The 16,582-nt window shown below is 48.6% G+C and overlaps 1 protein-coding gene across 2 annotated transcripts in view; it reads left to right on the top strand.

Annotated features, from left to right (window-relative positions):
• XXYLT1 (xyloside xylosyltransferase 1) overlaps window positions 1-16,582 on the top strand; it is a 165,250-nt gene that overhangs the window by 30,265 nt on the left and 118,403 nt on the right. The window lies entirely within an intron of this gene.

The following is a 16,582-nucleotide window of genomic DNA, read 5'->3' as shown; positions in this document are numbered from 1 at the left end:
AAGGGGTGTGAAGAGCACCACCGTTTGATGGGGTCTGGTAAGCCGGGAATTCAGGAGTTGGAGGTTGACACGCGGTTCCCTTGGCAGATTGTCATTCCATGGGGACCTGTAGCGCATCCATTTGAGCTGGGGCTGTGTCTCCGCAAGGCAAGTTCCTGCGGCACGGAGGCCCCTGAATATTCTCTTAGCTGTAAGCCAGGGCTCAGGGACCTTCACAGGCAGCGCATCTGAGAGAGGACATGAGCTCACCAAAAAGCCACAGCGAAGAGAATCTGTGATTCTTCACGGAAACTAGGGTCAGCTCCGTGAGCTCCCCGAGTCCCTCCACCAGCCCTGTGAGGTGACAGATGAGGGAGACCAAGGACTTGAGTGATTTGCCCAGAGTTCTACAGCCATGTATGTGGCAGAGCTGGGATTTGAACCCAGGTCTGGCTGACATGGAGGTCTGCTTCTCCAAACAGCAGTTACTTCCCGCCTCTCAGATGGGCCGTATGGGATCACTGGTCAGGCCTGGTGCAGGGGCTGTAGGCCACTCAGACTAGAGGAAGGTGCGGTTCCTGCTCTCCTGGATTTGGGGGGGCCGGGGGGGAGTGGGGGGGAGACAAGACATAGCTGCTGGTCCTCACTCTGCCACTGAGCACTTGTGTACCTCTGGCTGAGTCAGTTTGTCTCTGAGACCTCAGTTTCCTAACCTGTACATGAGGAGGCTGATTTAGTGAACTGTTTTGGAAGGGTCCAGGCTCACAGGAATCCCCTATGGTGTTCTGTAGTTTGGGGAGCCGAGGGAAGAGGGGTTCTAGTCTTCCCCTACCTCTCCTGCCCACCCCTACTCCTAGCAGTCTATCTTGATTGCTGTATAGATCTAGGTCAGGCTGTGGAGCAAGATTCTATTTGGTCAAACGGTTCCATGATTAAACTACAGTGGTACCTCTGTTTTCTAACGTAACCAGTTCCAGAAGACAGTTCAAGTTCTGAAACGTTCAAAAACAGCGGACATCTAGGCCTCAGGATCTTGCACTCAGTGGGAGCAGCGTGACATGTTTGACTTCCGAGGCGTGATATAAAACCGAAACATTTACTTTTGGGTTTATGGCGTTCGTAAATCGAAATGTTCGTCAACGCGAGGTACTACTGTAGTTTGAAATGTCTCGACCAGATGGGCCTTTAGGGCCGGACCAGGCCTGTTCTCCTGCATGTGTGATTGGCCTTGAATGAAATGCTGTGACAGAAGAACTAACAAGGGACAGCAGGAGATCTGAGAGGAGGCGGCATTCCTGACTTTCCATTCCCTCCCTGCCTCTTCAGCAGTTAGCTCTCTGCCATCATGAGCTAAACTCTAGGCCAGGTTATGCTTTGGGGCACCAGAGAGAGGGGAAATAGTTCTACTTTGGGGACTGTCAGGGCAGAGAAATACTTGTGCCTAGGGAGGGCAGTGCATTGTTAAGTGCAGATGGCACCCGTTAGGGAGCCTCAGGCTGCCGTCCGTCTGCTCCTCTGACGTTGCCCTGCTGGTAGCCTGGTCTCGTCCAGGGTGATGTCTGCAGAGACAAGACTCTGGCCAGAGCTCTGCAGTGGCTGCACTAGATCAGATCACCGGTATCTCTCCAAGTGCGGTCCAGGCCTCTGAGGGGCCTGTGTCAGGTGACACAGGTGAGGAAGGAGCTGTGGGAGGTGTGCAGCGGGCAGCCCCGAACACCAACTCTGTCCTTGGGTTCTTCAGATGATGATAATATGCTGCCGGAGAGTCATTTCTGTATCTGCCCAAAGTCCGCTTCCTAAGAAGAGCGTTATCAGGAGTTATTAAAATCTGATAGTCACAAAATGCAACGAGGGAGGAGTCCTGGTGCCCCTGCGGAGTCGGGGGTGTTTCTGCCGAGCATTTTAGCTGCCACGCAGTACTTGGCCTCGTGTGACGCTCCTTCTGGGCACATCCTTTGGAGTTCCTGCAGTTTTCAGAAGGAAGCTTTGTTTTCAGGCACCGTTAGTGCTGTCTTGCATTTGTCATGGCTCTTTATTGCTGCCTTTTTGTATTCATTTTTTAAAATCATAGAAATTGCTGTTGTTTGGGGGTTTGTTGAAGATTTTGTGCTTGTGTGTTTGGTGTGTTCTTGCTCTTTTGGTTATTTTGTTTCACGTTGTTCTTTTTTCTCCATTAAAGTGAGAGTGGAGCATGGGTGGGTCATAAGCCCTTGATTCCATCAGGAAGGCTGGGTCAGGAAAGCTCTGTCTGACTTACGTCTCAGACCGGCCCGGCTGGTGTTTGCCGCAGAAATCCAGGTGGTTTCTCTCTGTCCAAGCCTCTCCTCCCACCGCTCCTCCAACTCCGTAGCAGGAGGATCACCCTTCTGTATTTCAGCTACCTCTAAAATAGATTTACGTCTTTTTTTTTCTGTTTTAAAAGTGACTTTGATTCATAAAGGGAATATCTGACATTAAAATAGAAAAAAGTTATCCTTTTACTACTATATAAACGTCATCACTATTAATTCTTGATTACCTCGTAATGTCTTCCCAACATGCAGCTCTTTAACAATTTAGTCAAAGTAGGAGTTGTACTATGTATATAAATTATTCTGAGTGTTTTTTACATATCAAAGAATGAAACTGAACCTTTATTTAAACTAAAAATAAATGAAAGAAATGGTACAAGTAAAGCTGTATTATAAAATTTTCAGTTAACGTTACTTATGACCATTTTCTGTGTAATCATAGTTTGAAAATGTTTTGAATGGTTCCATTGAGTAGATGGACCTTAGTTCACTTTATCTAATTTCCCTGTTCTCAGCTACCTAGATGCTTTCTATTTTTCTACGATCACAAATTGTACTGTGATGAATATATACGCACATAAAGATTATTTTCTCTAATTAGGGTTATTTCTTTATGGTAGCTCCCCATGGGGGGATTCCTGGGCCAGGAGTGACCCATACAAAGCCTGTGTTAATTTCCCCCTCCTGTAGTGTTGTCAGCTTATACAACTGAGGTTCTGTACAGCTTTCTAAGCCCATTGATGTCTGACCTCTTGGGGGGACCTCAGGCAGCCACATACGAGCCTCAGAACACTTGCTGCCACCACTTGCCAGGAGAGGAAGGGAGGAACTGAGTGAGGTCTGGCCATTTCTCCATGGTTTAGAATAAGCTGGGTCTCCTAGCTAAGTTTCTGATGCCTTGACCCAGAGCTGAATGCTCAGCCTCTCATACCCACCCAGCGCCCTGAAGCTTACAAAACCTGGTCCCCCCTCCTCTCCTGGGCCCCTCGCTGCAGCCATGCAGAGGGGGCCTGGGTGGGCTGGGTGGGGGCTGGTTAACCTCATGTGTTTTGCTCAGAGCGTCCTGGAGCAGCGCTGCCCAGACCACATTTGCAGAGTGAGGAACAAAGTGGCCCTGCAGGCAGAACTCGCTGGCTCTGACTTTGGTTAAATCTTGTTTTTCTTTCCATTGCTTATTGGATTGGTCATGTGTGGCTGGCTGGCAGGTCCGGCCCTGACACTTGGCTGGCCATGTGTCCTTCACAGGCATGCAGCCACTCTCGGCTCCTCACTCACACACCACAGGGCTTTTATCTCCTCCTGTTGGTGGTGTTAGGTTTGTCCCCACTGGAAGCATCTTAGGCAATGGAAAAGAAAACATTTTTGCCCAACTGGAGGGCGTGGAGAGCAGCTCCTCAGGGACTGCAGCTTCTTTCTCCAGTGTCACATGGCTCCTAGGAGTTATTGGCTCCGGCTTAGTGATACGGGCCATAAAAACAACCCTCACCGAGGCTGAGCCACGATGCCTGGTGTGCGAGTATGACTGTGGTGGGGCTCGCCCTGGGTGGGGGCGGCAGGGCCCGGACAGTCGGCAGTGTGTAAGGCTAGCCAGCGGCCCCGGGAGACGTTCCTGTAAGGATCTTGTTCTGTGGTCAGCCATTTGCTAATAGACTCCTCTGCCAGGGGTCTGGTGTTTGTATGACGCGGTGCTAACCGTTCTAGTGTCTTAGAGATGTTTGCTGCTTCAGGGGATCGTGGCGGTGGGGTGGGTCGCATGGTCCAGCAATTAGGCAGGATGTCGTGAAGGCCACAGGGAGACCCACGCAATGCTGAGCGTTTCTGAAGAGGACGAGTCACAGGCTTTTGGCAAGGAGGGGGCTTCAGGGAGGAGGAGGTACTCGAGCTGTGAAGGGCAGGTAAAGTTTCATTGAGTGGAAACAGGTAGGGAGTGGTTCAGGCAGTTGGGAAGAGGTTTGTGTGTGTTTGGGAAACAGCACATCACTTTTGACAAACATGGTAGGGCACAGGCTGGGAAGTGGTGGGAGAGAAGACGGGTGAGGGAGATTGTCATGCCCGGTGGAGGCTTGGATGCCAGGCTGAGCGCTGGCCCCAGACACAGGAGGCAAGGCCTTTGTGGACATTTTGCCAGGCGGGAACCAGCCCAGATCCATGCTTTCGGAAAGCTGGTGCGTCTGAGATGGGGGACAGATTGTAGGGGGAGTTGTTGGGGTCCAGCTGCATGTATTTTTTGAGTGTCCGCAGAGCTGGGTATTATGGACAGGCTGTGAGAGACCTGAAGGGTAGACTCCCTGGCCTCAAGCAGCAGCTAATTTAGAGTGGGCATGTGTGTACGTGTGTATGCACAAGTTGTGTACCAAGCATGTACACATACAGGAGGTGAACTGTCGCATCCACTGAGACCTGACAGGCGTCCCCAGCTTTTTGCACAGCTTCCCTCTTTCTGTGAGAGCCCAGGGGCTACAGAGGTCATGACACTGGCTGCTGCAGGAACAATTATGAACTGGCTTGCAGCTTTTAGCAACTCTGTGGGTTCAGAAAAAGAGGAAATAAAATTAGGAGAGAATGTAGAGCAGACAGTCTTCCACTCAGAGCTCCAGTTATGGGGTCATAAACTCCTGTAAATGCAGTGCAGATATGCCTACCATGGGACCGCTGCCTGTCAGGGCTCTGCACGTTAGTGTGAGTTAACCACACCTGGTCGCCTTCCTCTGGACCCCAAATGGAGATAGATGCCCCAAGGGAATGAAATGAATAATATGTGTGTTGGATAAATGAATGAGGTTGAGGGAAAGGTTGAAGGGAGGAGGAAAACAGTATTTTGGAGCCTAATGTTCTCCTGGGGTCTTTTGGAGATAGGCTCAGTGTTACCTTGACAAAGCCGAGTCCAGGTGAGAGAAGGTAGGAGGAGGGAGCCTTGGTGAGGTCTGAATCCTGGAAAGGTCCAGGAAACTCTGTTTTCCTCCTTAGCACTCTCCTTCTTAGGCCCCGTGAGTCTTGCTCCTGGGCCGTGGAGCCCAGGCCGGGGCCGTGGAGCTAGGCTTTAGCCATGCTGTGTATTCACTTGGCTTCTGTAGCTTGGCCGTGGCACTGGACTGTTTCACCCTTGTTTCTGTTGGTGTGGGGCGTCCAGACATTCCAGTTGATTGACTTCCTGATTAGCTGTGGACAAAACCAGCTTCATATGAGCCAGGCGGCTTGTATACCTTGGACGCCTGTGGGGTTTGAAGAAGCCACTGGCTGGTCTGTGCCCATTACGGCGTCATGTTTTCAGCTGCCCCGTGTTTCTGTTGGTTCCCTCCCCGCAGGTGAGGAGTGAAGTTCGCACATTGTCCTGTGTCTACACAGAGGAGGGATGGGTTCGAGTTGTGGCAACCTCTCCTGACACGCCTCTGGTGGGGGGATTGGCACCTCTGCACTCAGGATTCCCACGGTCACTGGCTGTGAGCATGCTGGCAGCACTGGGTCTAGACTCCTGTGTGTGCCTGGGAGGACTCAGTCGGGGTCACCCTTCGGGTACGGAGACTATCCACTGACTGGCTTTGTTTGGGTTATTCTGAAGAGGGGGCATGTGAGGTGAGGAAGAGGGTGTTCTCTGCCTGTCCATCCGTCACTACCCCGCATCTTTATAGAGGGTGTTTGTGTTCACTCATAAGGGGGGTGCAGCAGGCACCATGGTCCCATTTTTAAGACAAGGGAATTCAGGCACAGATGGGGGGAGAGACTTCCCCAGGGTCAAAGAGCCTGGCTGAGCAAGGACAGGACCGAGGCTCCCTGACTCCCAGCCATTGACACCGAGGACGTCCCGCAAACGTGCCTGACGTGGGCTACAGGCTGGCCGTGCCACGTTGCTCATGTTTCCAGGCTTACCTCAGGCCTGGCCTCGGAGATCGTGTGGGAGGGTTTGCTTTTGTGGAAGCTTCTCTTTGTTTGCCCGTGAGTCAATCAACCAAAATTTGAGGGCCAGCCCTGCCCCTAGCCCTGTGCCTGAGGCTTTGGGGTAAGCAGAGAAACTCAATTTTACCTCAGTTTCCTCTCCCCTCATCTGTGAAGTGGGAATAATTTCACCTTTTCTGCCTTGATTCCAGGGCTGTTATGAGGAAGGGTTGGTGGGGGAAAATATTGAATAAACCATGATCTGCTGCTGGTTATTGTTTTTGTTACTACTTCGTGCTGATGTTTCTTCAGCTCAGAGGCCCCTAAAGCAGTGGTTCCCAGTTTCACCACCTAGAGACCCCTCCAACTGTCCACATCCCCAGTGGCTGTCTTTCCCATTTGCCACCAGGAGAAAACCAATGCCCAGTCAGGAGAAAGGACTGCTGGGCGGGGTGTGTGCACTGAGGTGGGGTCTGGCCGCTTGTCAGCTCCAGGAGGAACAGGGTATCACACCGTCCCATTACTGTGTGACTGCATGTACCACGGGAGGCTGTGCGCATCCCAGGATGATGACATTAAGTTGTGAGGAGCAGGGATTGTTGAAGATGATTTGATTGAACATATCTCTTATCTGTGTGAAGCCTCCTAACCATTCTGTGACGTTAGCCAGCATTAACATCCCAGTTTTATGGATGGACAGCATGAGGCCAGGAGAGGCGAGGTGACCTGATCAAAGTCCCCTGGTAACTAAGAGATAAGGATTGAGGTTGTCCAACTCCACCTCTCTCCTGGCCTCAGTTTCCCCAGTTATTCAAAGACAGTACTGGATTCCATCACCTCCTCGGTCCTCTTCAGCCAGGCAGTCTCTATGTTGCTGGAGCACACGCTCCCTTCACATACGTACCAGGAGTGTATTGGCCGCGTAGGTTGTGTATGTGTTTGTTTTCTGTACGTTCCACAATTTTCAGTTTGATGTATGTCCACCCTTCCAGATGTGTGCATGTGTCTTCACTCTGCTGTCTCAGAATCCCATCCGGCCTCGGCGCTTGGGGCCTTGGTATCTTCTCCACATCTGCCTCACTCTCTGGTCTTGGATGGTCACTTAAAAAAGAAAAACTTTATTTTTTAGAATAGTTTTAGATTTATTAGAAAGATTATGAACATAGTACAGAGAGTTCCCACATATCCCTCACCCGATTTCCCCTATTATTAACATATTACATGAATATGGGACGTTTGTTACAACTAATAAACCAACGTTTATATGTTATTATTAAGTAAAGCCCACACTTTATTCAGATGTCCTTGGTTTTAATCTAATGCCCCCTTTTTGTTCCGGGATCCCATCCAGGGTGCCACATTACATTTGCTTGTCATGTCTCCTTAAGCTTCCCTTGATGGTGAAATTTTCTCCAACTTGCCTTGTGTTTGGTGTCTTTAATAGTATTGAGAAGTACTGGTCAGATATTTGAAGACTGTCCTTCAGTTGGGATTTGTCTGATGTTTTTCGTATCATTAGACTAGAGTTACGAGTTTTTGGAGAGGAAGACCACAGAGGTAAAGTGCCATTTTCATCACATCATATCCAGGGTACATGATTCATCACCATTGATGTTGACCTTGAGCAGCTGGCTGAGGTAATGTTTGTCAGGTTTCTCCACTGCTTGGGCCCGTCCCGCTCGTCCTGCTGGTGATGGCTGCCCCTCACCGTGCCACCAGCCGTGGTCTGTGGAAGCCTAGAGATGCGGAAATGCTGTTTCTCTGTTCCGGACAGTTGGCCCGTTTTACTGTTTGGGGCAGTAGATGATCATGTCTGAGCTTCCTTGACTTCCAGGCCCAGTGTCTGCCGGGAGCTTGGAGCCAGGCAGGTCCGAAGCAGGCTGAAGGGGCAGATCACAGAGAATAGGAGTTCAGGCGCTGAGGCAGGCAGAGGTGGGTGCAAATCGCATCTCTGTGATTCACGAGAGTTGTGACCATGGGAAGTTACTTAAAAGTGGCTGAGTGGTGTAGTGGTTAAGAACATAGGCCTGGTGGCAGAGTGCCTGGCTCATGGCAGCCCTATCACTGACCTGCTGTGTGACTCTTGCCAAGTTACTGAACCTGTCTGTGCTTTGCTTTCGTCATCTACAGAATGGAGATAACAACAGTTCACATCTCACGGGTCGTTATGAGAATGAAATAGTGTATGTAAGGGGCTTAAAGCAGTGCCTGGAACAAGGTAAAGTGTTAACGTGTCTCCTCTCTGGATCTCAGTTTCTTATCTATACAATGGGGATGATGTATTACTAGTACTTGCCGTATTTTGCTGTGTATGATGTGCTCCCGTGTATAATGCACACCCGTGTTTTTGGCCCAGAGTTTCAGGGAAAAAATATTTTGTTTTAACTTTTTAATTCAAATTTTAAGTTGTTTACATTTAGGTACTTGTTTTTTGTATTACAAAGGAATTTTAGCATTTACTTTTTAACATATTTTGGTACAAGAAATTTTATGTAAGAAATAATTACAAAAGACAAGAACAGATAAACATACAATAAATTTTTATGTACCGGTAACAAATTTATGTTATTTACGCATCATAGAAGGCCAAGAACTCTTCATCGTTGCAAGTTTGTTGTAAGTTCAACATAACCGATCATTGTATTCCAGGGTATTATTTTGCATACGGATATCATTCTTGATTTCTGGAGTTACACTTTTAATTCATAAACATAAAAAAAGAATTAAAAACATTTATATAGATAAGGAATTAGTACTACTCAAGTATAATGCGCATACTTATTTTTCCCTCACAAATTTATGGCAAAATACGGTAGTTCAGAGGCCTAATGAGCTGACACCTGTAACGGCTTTGGCACTGTGATAGCACATGGCGATTGCCCAGTAATTGGTAGCTGTGTGGGTGGTGATGCCTCCAAATATAGCACCAGCAGGTGTGGGGCTGGAGGTAGGTTCTGACTCTTAGACCACCCACTTTGCCTTTTGGAAAGATCTTCTGATAATGGAATAAGGACATTTCCTGGACGATCCTGGGCAAGTCATGTCACCACTTGTCCCCTAGTGAGGCTCGCCATCGCCGACCTGCCTTCCTCTCAGGGTTACTGTGAGCTGGAAGTGGAGGAGTGCAGCTAACGTGCTTCATCTCCCCGCACCCTCCCAAAAGACCTTTTCCACCAGCCCCCAGAATCCAGGTACCTGAGATCTGCATAGTCACAGCATATCATTATTCCCACCCCACCACCTCCATCCTACTCATGTTTCCTAAGATCTAAGTGTATGAAAAGATCAGGCAAGTGCAAAATATTATAAAACCCCGAAAAATGTAGGCCCTGGGGCCTGAGCCTCCAGGTTACCTTCTTGAAGCTTACTGTGATACTTGCTGTTGTAGAGAAGTGACAGTCGACTGGGGATGAATGGGGGTGGGGTGGCCCAGACCTGCTCCCAGCCCTTCTCCTGGCATCATGGGTGTTGTCACCCTGAGCCTCTTATTTCAGCAGCCCGTCACTGAGGCCTTGCTGTCCTGAGGCTGGAGGAAGATGACTGAACTCCTGTGAGAACAGTATTGGGTCCACTTTGGGTCAGTGGCACTTGATGAGAAAGGCTGGTGTGAATTTCTGGTAATGAATGTGTGGGTGCCTCTTAGCCCAGGTTTACGGCCACGCATGAGAAAGAACGGAGGCAGGGCCAGAAAGCCTGCAGGCTGGAGACAAGACCAAAATGGAAAGATCCACACTGGCAGCTTTCATTTATTCATTCATTCATTCATGCTTTGAAATTCTGAGGTCAGTGTGCAGCCTTCTGCAGAAACCCTTAAAAATTCCATTTTTTCCCCTCAAGTGAAATGTGACAAATGTAGTAAAAACCATAGTCAGTTTGGATTTCTTTATTCTGTGATTTTTGTATTTTTACTCACCATTGTGCGAGGTCTTGAATGTTCTTGCATAGCAGTTATATGAAGCAGAGAAGGCTTTTAAGGCTGGTTTATGGAACTTCATCACTTTGTTCAGTTTGAAACCAAATCAGGAAACTATAATCAATGTTTACTTACCCATCAGTAAGTAATCCAGGAGTCCTGCAGGCGGGTGTATATGTAAGTTCTGGAGCCTGGACTATGGTGGAGAAGGGGTCAGGTTTCTGGGAGAGAGGTACTGTTTTCTTCTCTTTCCTCCACCCCTCATGCTTCCTTGGGCTGAAGGAGACTTTGGGCGTAAGCCACATACTCTAACCTGGTTTGCCAGAGAGTTCTGTGTCATACCGCAGCTAATAATAAAGTGGTCTTTTCCTTTCCCACCTGCCGTTGACCCTGGTGTGTATAAATGTCTCAGAAACCTCCTCAGGAGTAGGGGTTACTGGGCTCTCTCCGAGTTCTCTGGCCATAATAACGCCTAGTACTGCCCAACCCTCTCCTAACTCCTAATAGAGACTGTGGGTAAGCGGCTGACCTTCTCCGAGCTACTGATACTTTGTTTAGAAAATGGGAGTAATGAGTGTACAGCTGTCGCAGGGTTGGATGACGACTGATGGAGACCATGTGTGAAGAGTCGTCGTGCCTGGCGCGGAGACATGCTCAGTATTCGATGGTAGTGCTTTTCCTCTTGGAGGGTCACAAATATCAGCAAATCAAAAGCTCCAAAAGTACTGAAGTAAAATAAAAAAAATGTTTATGTTTTACCTAGCATTTCTCAAACTTAACCACAGAGCAACGCCTTTTTGAGGATGCCTGTTCACATGCTAAGATAGGGTTGTGTCACAGAACTCACTCTAAGAAATGCTGCCCTAAAATAAGAGTGATAAATGAACAGCACTTTTGTAGTGCTGTCTGTTGGGGTGTGTGTGTGTGGGAGGTGGGGGCAGGAAGCCTCAGCCTTCAGACAAAGGCACTTCCTGTCAGTCTTTCCTCTTCTCCCTGCAGCAAGGCCAGTGGAGCATGTCATTGGGAAGGCATTTTAATTATTCACGTACTGTGTTGCTTATACCATGACTGCTTCCTGAGCCAATCTGAAGTAGCTTTGGGTATTCCCGAAATTTACCTCAGACCCAGAAGTGTTAGGAAAACTGTCCCTGGATCATGAATGGTGGTGAGACCATGGGTACAGAGTTCTTTAAAAGGAGGGAGCTGTATGTCTGGTGCCGCTCTGCAAGCAGAATACCCCCACAGCTTTGGCAGACTGGAGCGGTTTCCGAGGAGGGTGACCCAGAGGGCAGCTGAGGGATCCCGAAATCGACCCTTGAGGGAACTGGGCCTACATGCTAGAGATGATTTGCTGCTTCTGAAGGGCCAGCCTGGGAAAGAGGAAGCAGGCCTGTTCTGTGTGGCCCAGACAGGCCATACCAGTGCAGCTGGCTAGAATTTCTAAGTCGGTCACCATCTTTCTGTAAGCCCATGGGCGAGCCCTTTTCTGCCCGGGTGGCTGGTTCTCAGCTATAGACTGAGGGGTTGGATACAATCCAGGGTGCAGACTGGCCACCTACAGCCACAGCTCTCGTTCTATTTGGCCATCGTATCATCCTTATAGTAACTTTAAGGGGCAGTGTATGTGGGTAAGAGTAATGCCTAGTCTGGTCTCACAGCTCTTGCTTCTGGGTCTTATGTCCCTGCCCTGCCTCCTGGGCCTGAAGCCCTCTTTAAAGCTCTGATGGTCAGCTGAGCTGCTACCAGGCTCTCCCTTGCTCACCCCACTGAGCCACACCAGCGTCCCTGCTCCCTCCTCCTGGACCTCCCTCCCGAAAAAGACACCACCAAGGCTTGTTTCCTCACTTCCTTTCAATCTTTGTCCCGATGTCACCTCCTCAGCGGGGCATCCCTGACCATCCCGTGTAAAATTGTACTCATCTCCTCTGCAGTGCCCATCACCTCTACCCCGCTTTATTTTTCTTCCTAGTCCTTACCACCATCTGACAGAGAACGTAGTTTACTTTTCCCCCATCATTTGTCCCCCCACCGCCCACCCAAATGTAGGCTCGACAAGGGCAGGAGGTTTTCTGCATTTATTCACCGCTGTGTTCCCAGTGCCTAGAACACAGCCAGGCACAAGTAGGCGTTCACTAAATATTTCTCAAGGGAGTTAAGTGAATACATTTTTGTTAGGTGTGTATCTTGAACTGCTCTGTCTTGGGGGTCACCTCAGCACTTTTTCTTACGCCCATTTAGAACTGCCTGGGGATGAAGTCCAGTAGCTTCTGATAAACTGCATAGAGACCGGATGTTCCTGTGGGTTAGTCACAACCAGGAGTTTGAATTTTCTGGACAACCATTTCTAGATGGGTCCCCCAGGCCTTGAGGAAACACAGTGGATTCTGATTTCCTGGGTAGCAGATGATGCCCTAACCACCAGTGTTCACCGTGGCGTGAGGTACAGGAGAAAGCAAAAGGCAAAACCGATATTCAGGAACTTGCCGGAGTGAAAACATCTGAGTAAATACTGAACAAAGGTTATAAACACGTGTCCAGTGATTTCAGTGAAAACTGTTTTCTGGCAGTTCCTGTGGAGCAAATTTGAGGCGTTTGCGTTCTCTTATTCTGAAGGGGAACAGCTGAGTAAATTTGTCGTAAAGTGCTAAAAATAGTGATGTGGTGGAGACCGCTTTTTACTAAGTTAATGCTAGAAGCTCTTTGTCAGCTAATGAAAATCGTTGCCAAATTGATTGAACAGTAACGTCTTTCATTTTGGTCCCCTCTGTTAGATGCTGTCTTTTAACTTCAGGATCCTCTTTTAAATTCTTGGCTACCAGGAAAGGCATTAGCCAGTGTTTATTGCTGTCAAGAGGTCAAGCAGCGTTTATTCTAGGCATCTCGTCTCCTGTACAGGGTCTGCTGTCCTCCGGCCGTGTACAGGGTAGTGGGGTGGGCGGTTGCCTTCTGGTTGGGGAGAGAGCCCAAGCAAGGGGTGCTCACATAGCCGGGGTCCGAGGTCAGCGGAGTAGCGTCAGCCCCGAGCCTGGACTTAAGGGCGATCTTGGGGGCTGATGGGCACGGAGAATGGACCAGGTCCTGTCAGTTCCATCAGAGTTCAGAGGGGACACTTCGTCCAGGAGGACGAGGTGGGTTTGTACAAGGCCTTGAAAGCTAAGGGGTTAAGGGGAGGGGGGGCAGGAGGAGAAGGGCAGGGCAGCCTGAGTCTGAGCCTGGGCAGAAGCCAGCGTACCCCCCAAATCCGTCAGTCCAGTGCGCTTGACAGGAGCCTCTGGGGTTGACATTAAGTCTGCACCTTCTCTTCGTCCCTACCTTGGCGCATCATCCCTCTGACAGGAGAATGCTCAGTTTCTCTGCTCAAAGCCGCATGTGTAATGGCTGCTGCCCGGGTGCTGCCGGTTAATCATCTTGGATTGACTCTCAGGCCTGCTCTTTTTTTCTTTTCCCCACCCATTTACTCTGGCTTCTGGACATTCTTTGGAATGTTCCTGACTGTGCCTGGGCCTGTTTTCCCCTTCAGTGTAGTTTCTTGCTGCTCCCCCACGTCCATCCTGTTCTCCGGCTGCAGTAGCGGCCTTAATTTCCTCTTGGTCAAACCTGCACTCTGCTCTTCTTACTTCCTGGGCTTGCTCCGCTCTTCCTTTGGCCTGGAAGGCTTCCCCAAGTTCCTCATCACTGGTTCTGCCTTTCAGAAGGGCCCCCGGGGGCAGGCTCTCCAAGGACCCAGTGTCAGCAGGGCTGCCTCTGCTGGACCTTTTGGGGTGTGAAAACCCCTTGAGTCTCCTAAGTCAGGTATGATGTGATATGGCTTGAACCTTAACTTTTTAATAAAAGTGAAAGTCCTTGGGGTGGGGATGTGAGTGGGGGAGGGGGAGTCCCACGATGTATGGATAAGAACTTTCAGCAGCCAAGTGATTTCACCAAGTAAATATTAGCAGCCACGTGGGTGTGGAGTCTGATGGTAAAACGCTGGTTTAGAGCTGCTCGTCTCTCAGCAAGCTATCATAGGTCCTGTTTGCCTTAAACCTTGGTTCTTTGCGTTTTTCTCTCCCTCATATTAGTTCTTGCTTTGGTTTAGGACTGACATACTAACCAGGCTTGTCTGGTTCCCGTCCTAATCTCATTCACATCTTAATTTCTGGGACACATCTTCTCCCTGAGAGGCAGGTGAGCATGTGGGGTGCGGTGGGTGATGGTTTCCCTTCTGCACTGAGTTGGGATAGTCAGGTACGATATGATTTGTTTTTTAAAGCATCATCTATCATATAGTAAGGTTTGCCCATTATAGTCATTAGTCACAGAGCTGTGAAATTTAGGGAACTCACGTGCCTGGGACGGGAGTGAACTTCTGACTGTCAGCTGGTTTGGTGGCTGACCTCAAGTCAGCTTCCTCTTGCGAGCCTGTGTCGGGGTGTCCTGGCCCTCACCTGACGACCTCCCCAGACTCTAGACGCTCTCCTTCCCTGCTCTTCCTCCTCCTCTCCCTCTTCTGCCCCTTCTCCCTCTCTCATGAGAAGGTGAGACTCATGCAAGTTAACGCAAGAGGGATTATTATGGGAGGGGCTGGAACGCGAGCGCTCAGAACTCAGGGCAGCTGTGAGGACCCGTCTATTTTGGTGATTCTTTCTATTTCCATGTCTGACAGTGTCTTTGTTTCTGTCTATACTTCTCCATTTTCTTCTCTCTACAACTGCTTTCATTTAAATGTGTTTGTTTTTTTTTTTTGTTCCCACGGAACTGAAGCTTGCATGGGGGCTTTGGTTTGTCAGGACTTCCCTATAACAGCCATCATGTCTTGGTATTTCCCATTTCAGATCGTGAAAGAGAACGTGGCCAGCCCACAGCCATAAATTGCTGATTTTTGTTGTTCTCATTGATCCAGTCAGCTGGGATCAGAGCAGGTGGCACCCTGTGGCACCAAACCTGTGAGCCTGTGAGGTGGGCAGGTGTGTGTCTGCTGCTCTCAGATACAGAGCAGCCATTGGCACGGAGGGGAGGGGAAAGGTGCGTCCTCTCTCAGACTTTTTACATTCTTCCACCTTTTATTATGAAAATTTCAAATACAGGGGTGTCATGCAGGGTGTCATGTGGGGTCTCAGCTCCCACTCCCTACATAAGAATGCAAATAAAGAACGCAGGACATGGAGAGGCCGAAAAGGAACACCCATGGAGCCATAGATAGAGGAGTCATACCACTATATTCTTGCTGGCGGCTGGGTTGGAGACTCAGGAAGCAGGCGCCACACAATCCGCAACCCGCCATCCGCTTCTCTGGCAACCAACCCACCCCTTGCTGACTGCAATCCACGTTTGCTAGCTTAGCCGCAGCCGGTAACAGCTGATGGCCAACTAGCCACAGCTGACGGCCATCTACTACCCGAGCCAGTACCTTTCCACATGAGGCCGAGAACCTGGAAACTGCTCTCTGGGACTCTGTCCCCACAAGAGGGTTCCCCCCAAAAAAAGTATTATACAAATTTTAAGAAAGGAGAAAAGCTATTAAAATTGTAATACTCAATATATACCGATAACAAAAGATGAATACAAGTCACGTTTGACTTCTTCAATTACAAGAGGTGCTCAAAGTGGTTGCCATCAGCATAATTTTAATACAGGCTTTTCCTTTCTTAAAGTGTGCATACACTTTTTTGGTACCCTGTGTATATACAAAAGTAGAGAGTAGCGTAATCAACTCCCGTGTACCCATCACCCAGCTTCGGTAATTACCAACTCATGGCCTATTTATTTATCTCTATTTCCACCCACCGCCTTCTCCCCCAACGCTGGGTTATTTCGAAGCAAATACCAGCTATCATATTATTATTTTATTCTTAAATACTTTGATAAGTATCTCTGACACATAAGTATTCTTTTTTTACATAACATAGTATCTTCATTACATTTAAAAAAATAATAATTCCTTACCATTATCTAATGTCCAAGCAGTGTTCACATTCTTTAGTTGTCTTAGAAATGAGTTGTTATAGCCTTGTTCACATCAGGATCTAAATAAGGGCTACATGTCTCTTGAGTGTTTCTCTCTTTTTGGAAATTAAACTTCTAATTTTGAGATAATTGTAGGTTAACATGTAGCTATAGAGAGGTCCTTCACCCACTTCTTCCAGTGGTACCGTTTTGCAGGCTGTAATACAACCTGGCAGCCAAGGTACTGTGGGCACTGATACAGTCAAGATTCAGACCGAGGCCCCTTGCCGTTGCTGCCATGTAGCCACAGCCCACTCCCCCAGCGCTGGGCATCCACCTGTCTGTTTTTCATGTCTATACTTTTGTCATTTCAAAAATGTTATATAAATGGAATCATACAATATGTAGCCTTTTGGGATTGCCTTTTTTTTTTTTTAACTCAACATAATTCTCTGCCGATTCATTCAAGTTGTTGCGTGTACCAATAATCCGCTCCTTTCTATTGCTGAGTAGTATTTCACAATGTGGATATACCACCCAGTTTGCTTACCCATTCACCCATTTAAGGACACCTGGGTTGTTTCCAGTTTTTGGTTGTTAG

This window comes from Rhinolophus sinicus, linkage group LG01 (assembly GCF_036562045.2).
Source record: "Rhinolophus sinicus isolate RSC01 linkage group LG01, ASM3656204v1, whole genome shotgun sequence".
Taxonomy (NCBI): domain Eukaryota; kingdom Metazoa; phylum Chordata; class Mammalia; order Chiroptera; family Rhinolophidae; genus Rhinolophus; species Rhinolophus sinicus.
The sequence above is the reverse complement of the archived record's forward strand: the minus strand, read 5'-3'. Positions and strand labels throughout refer to the sequence as shown.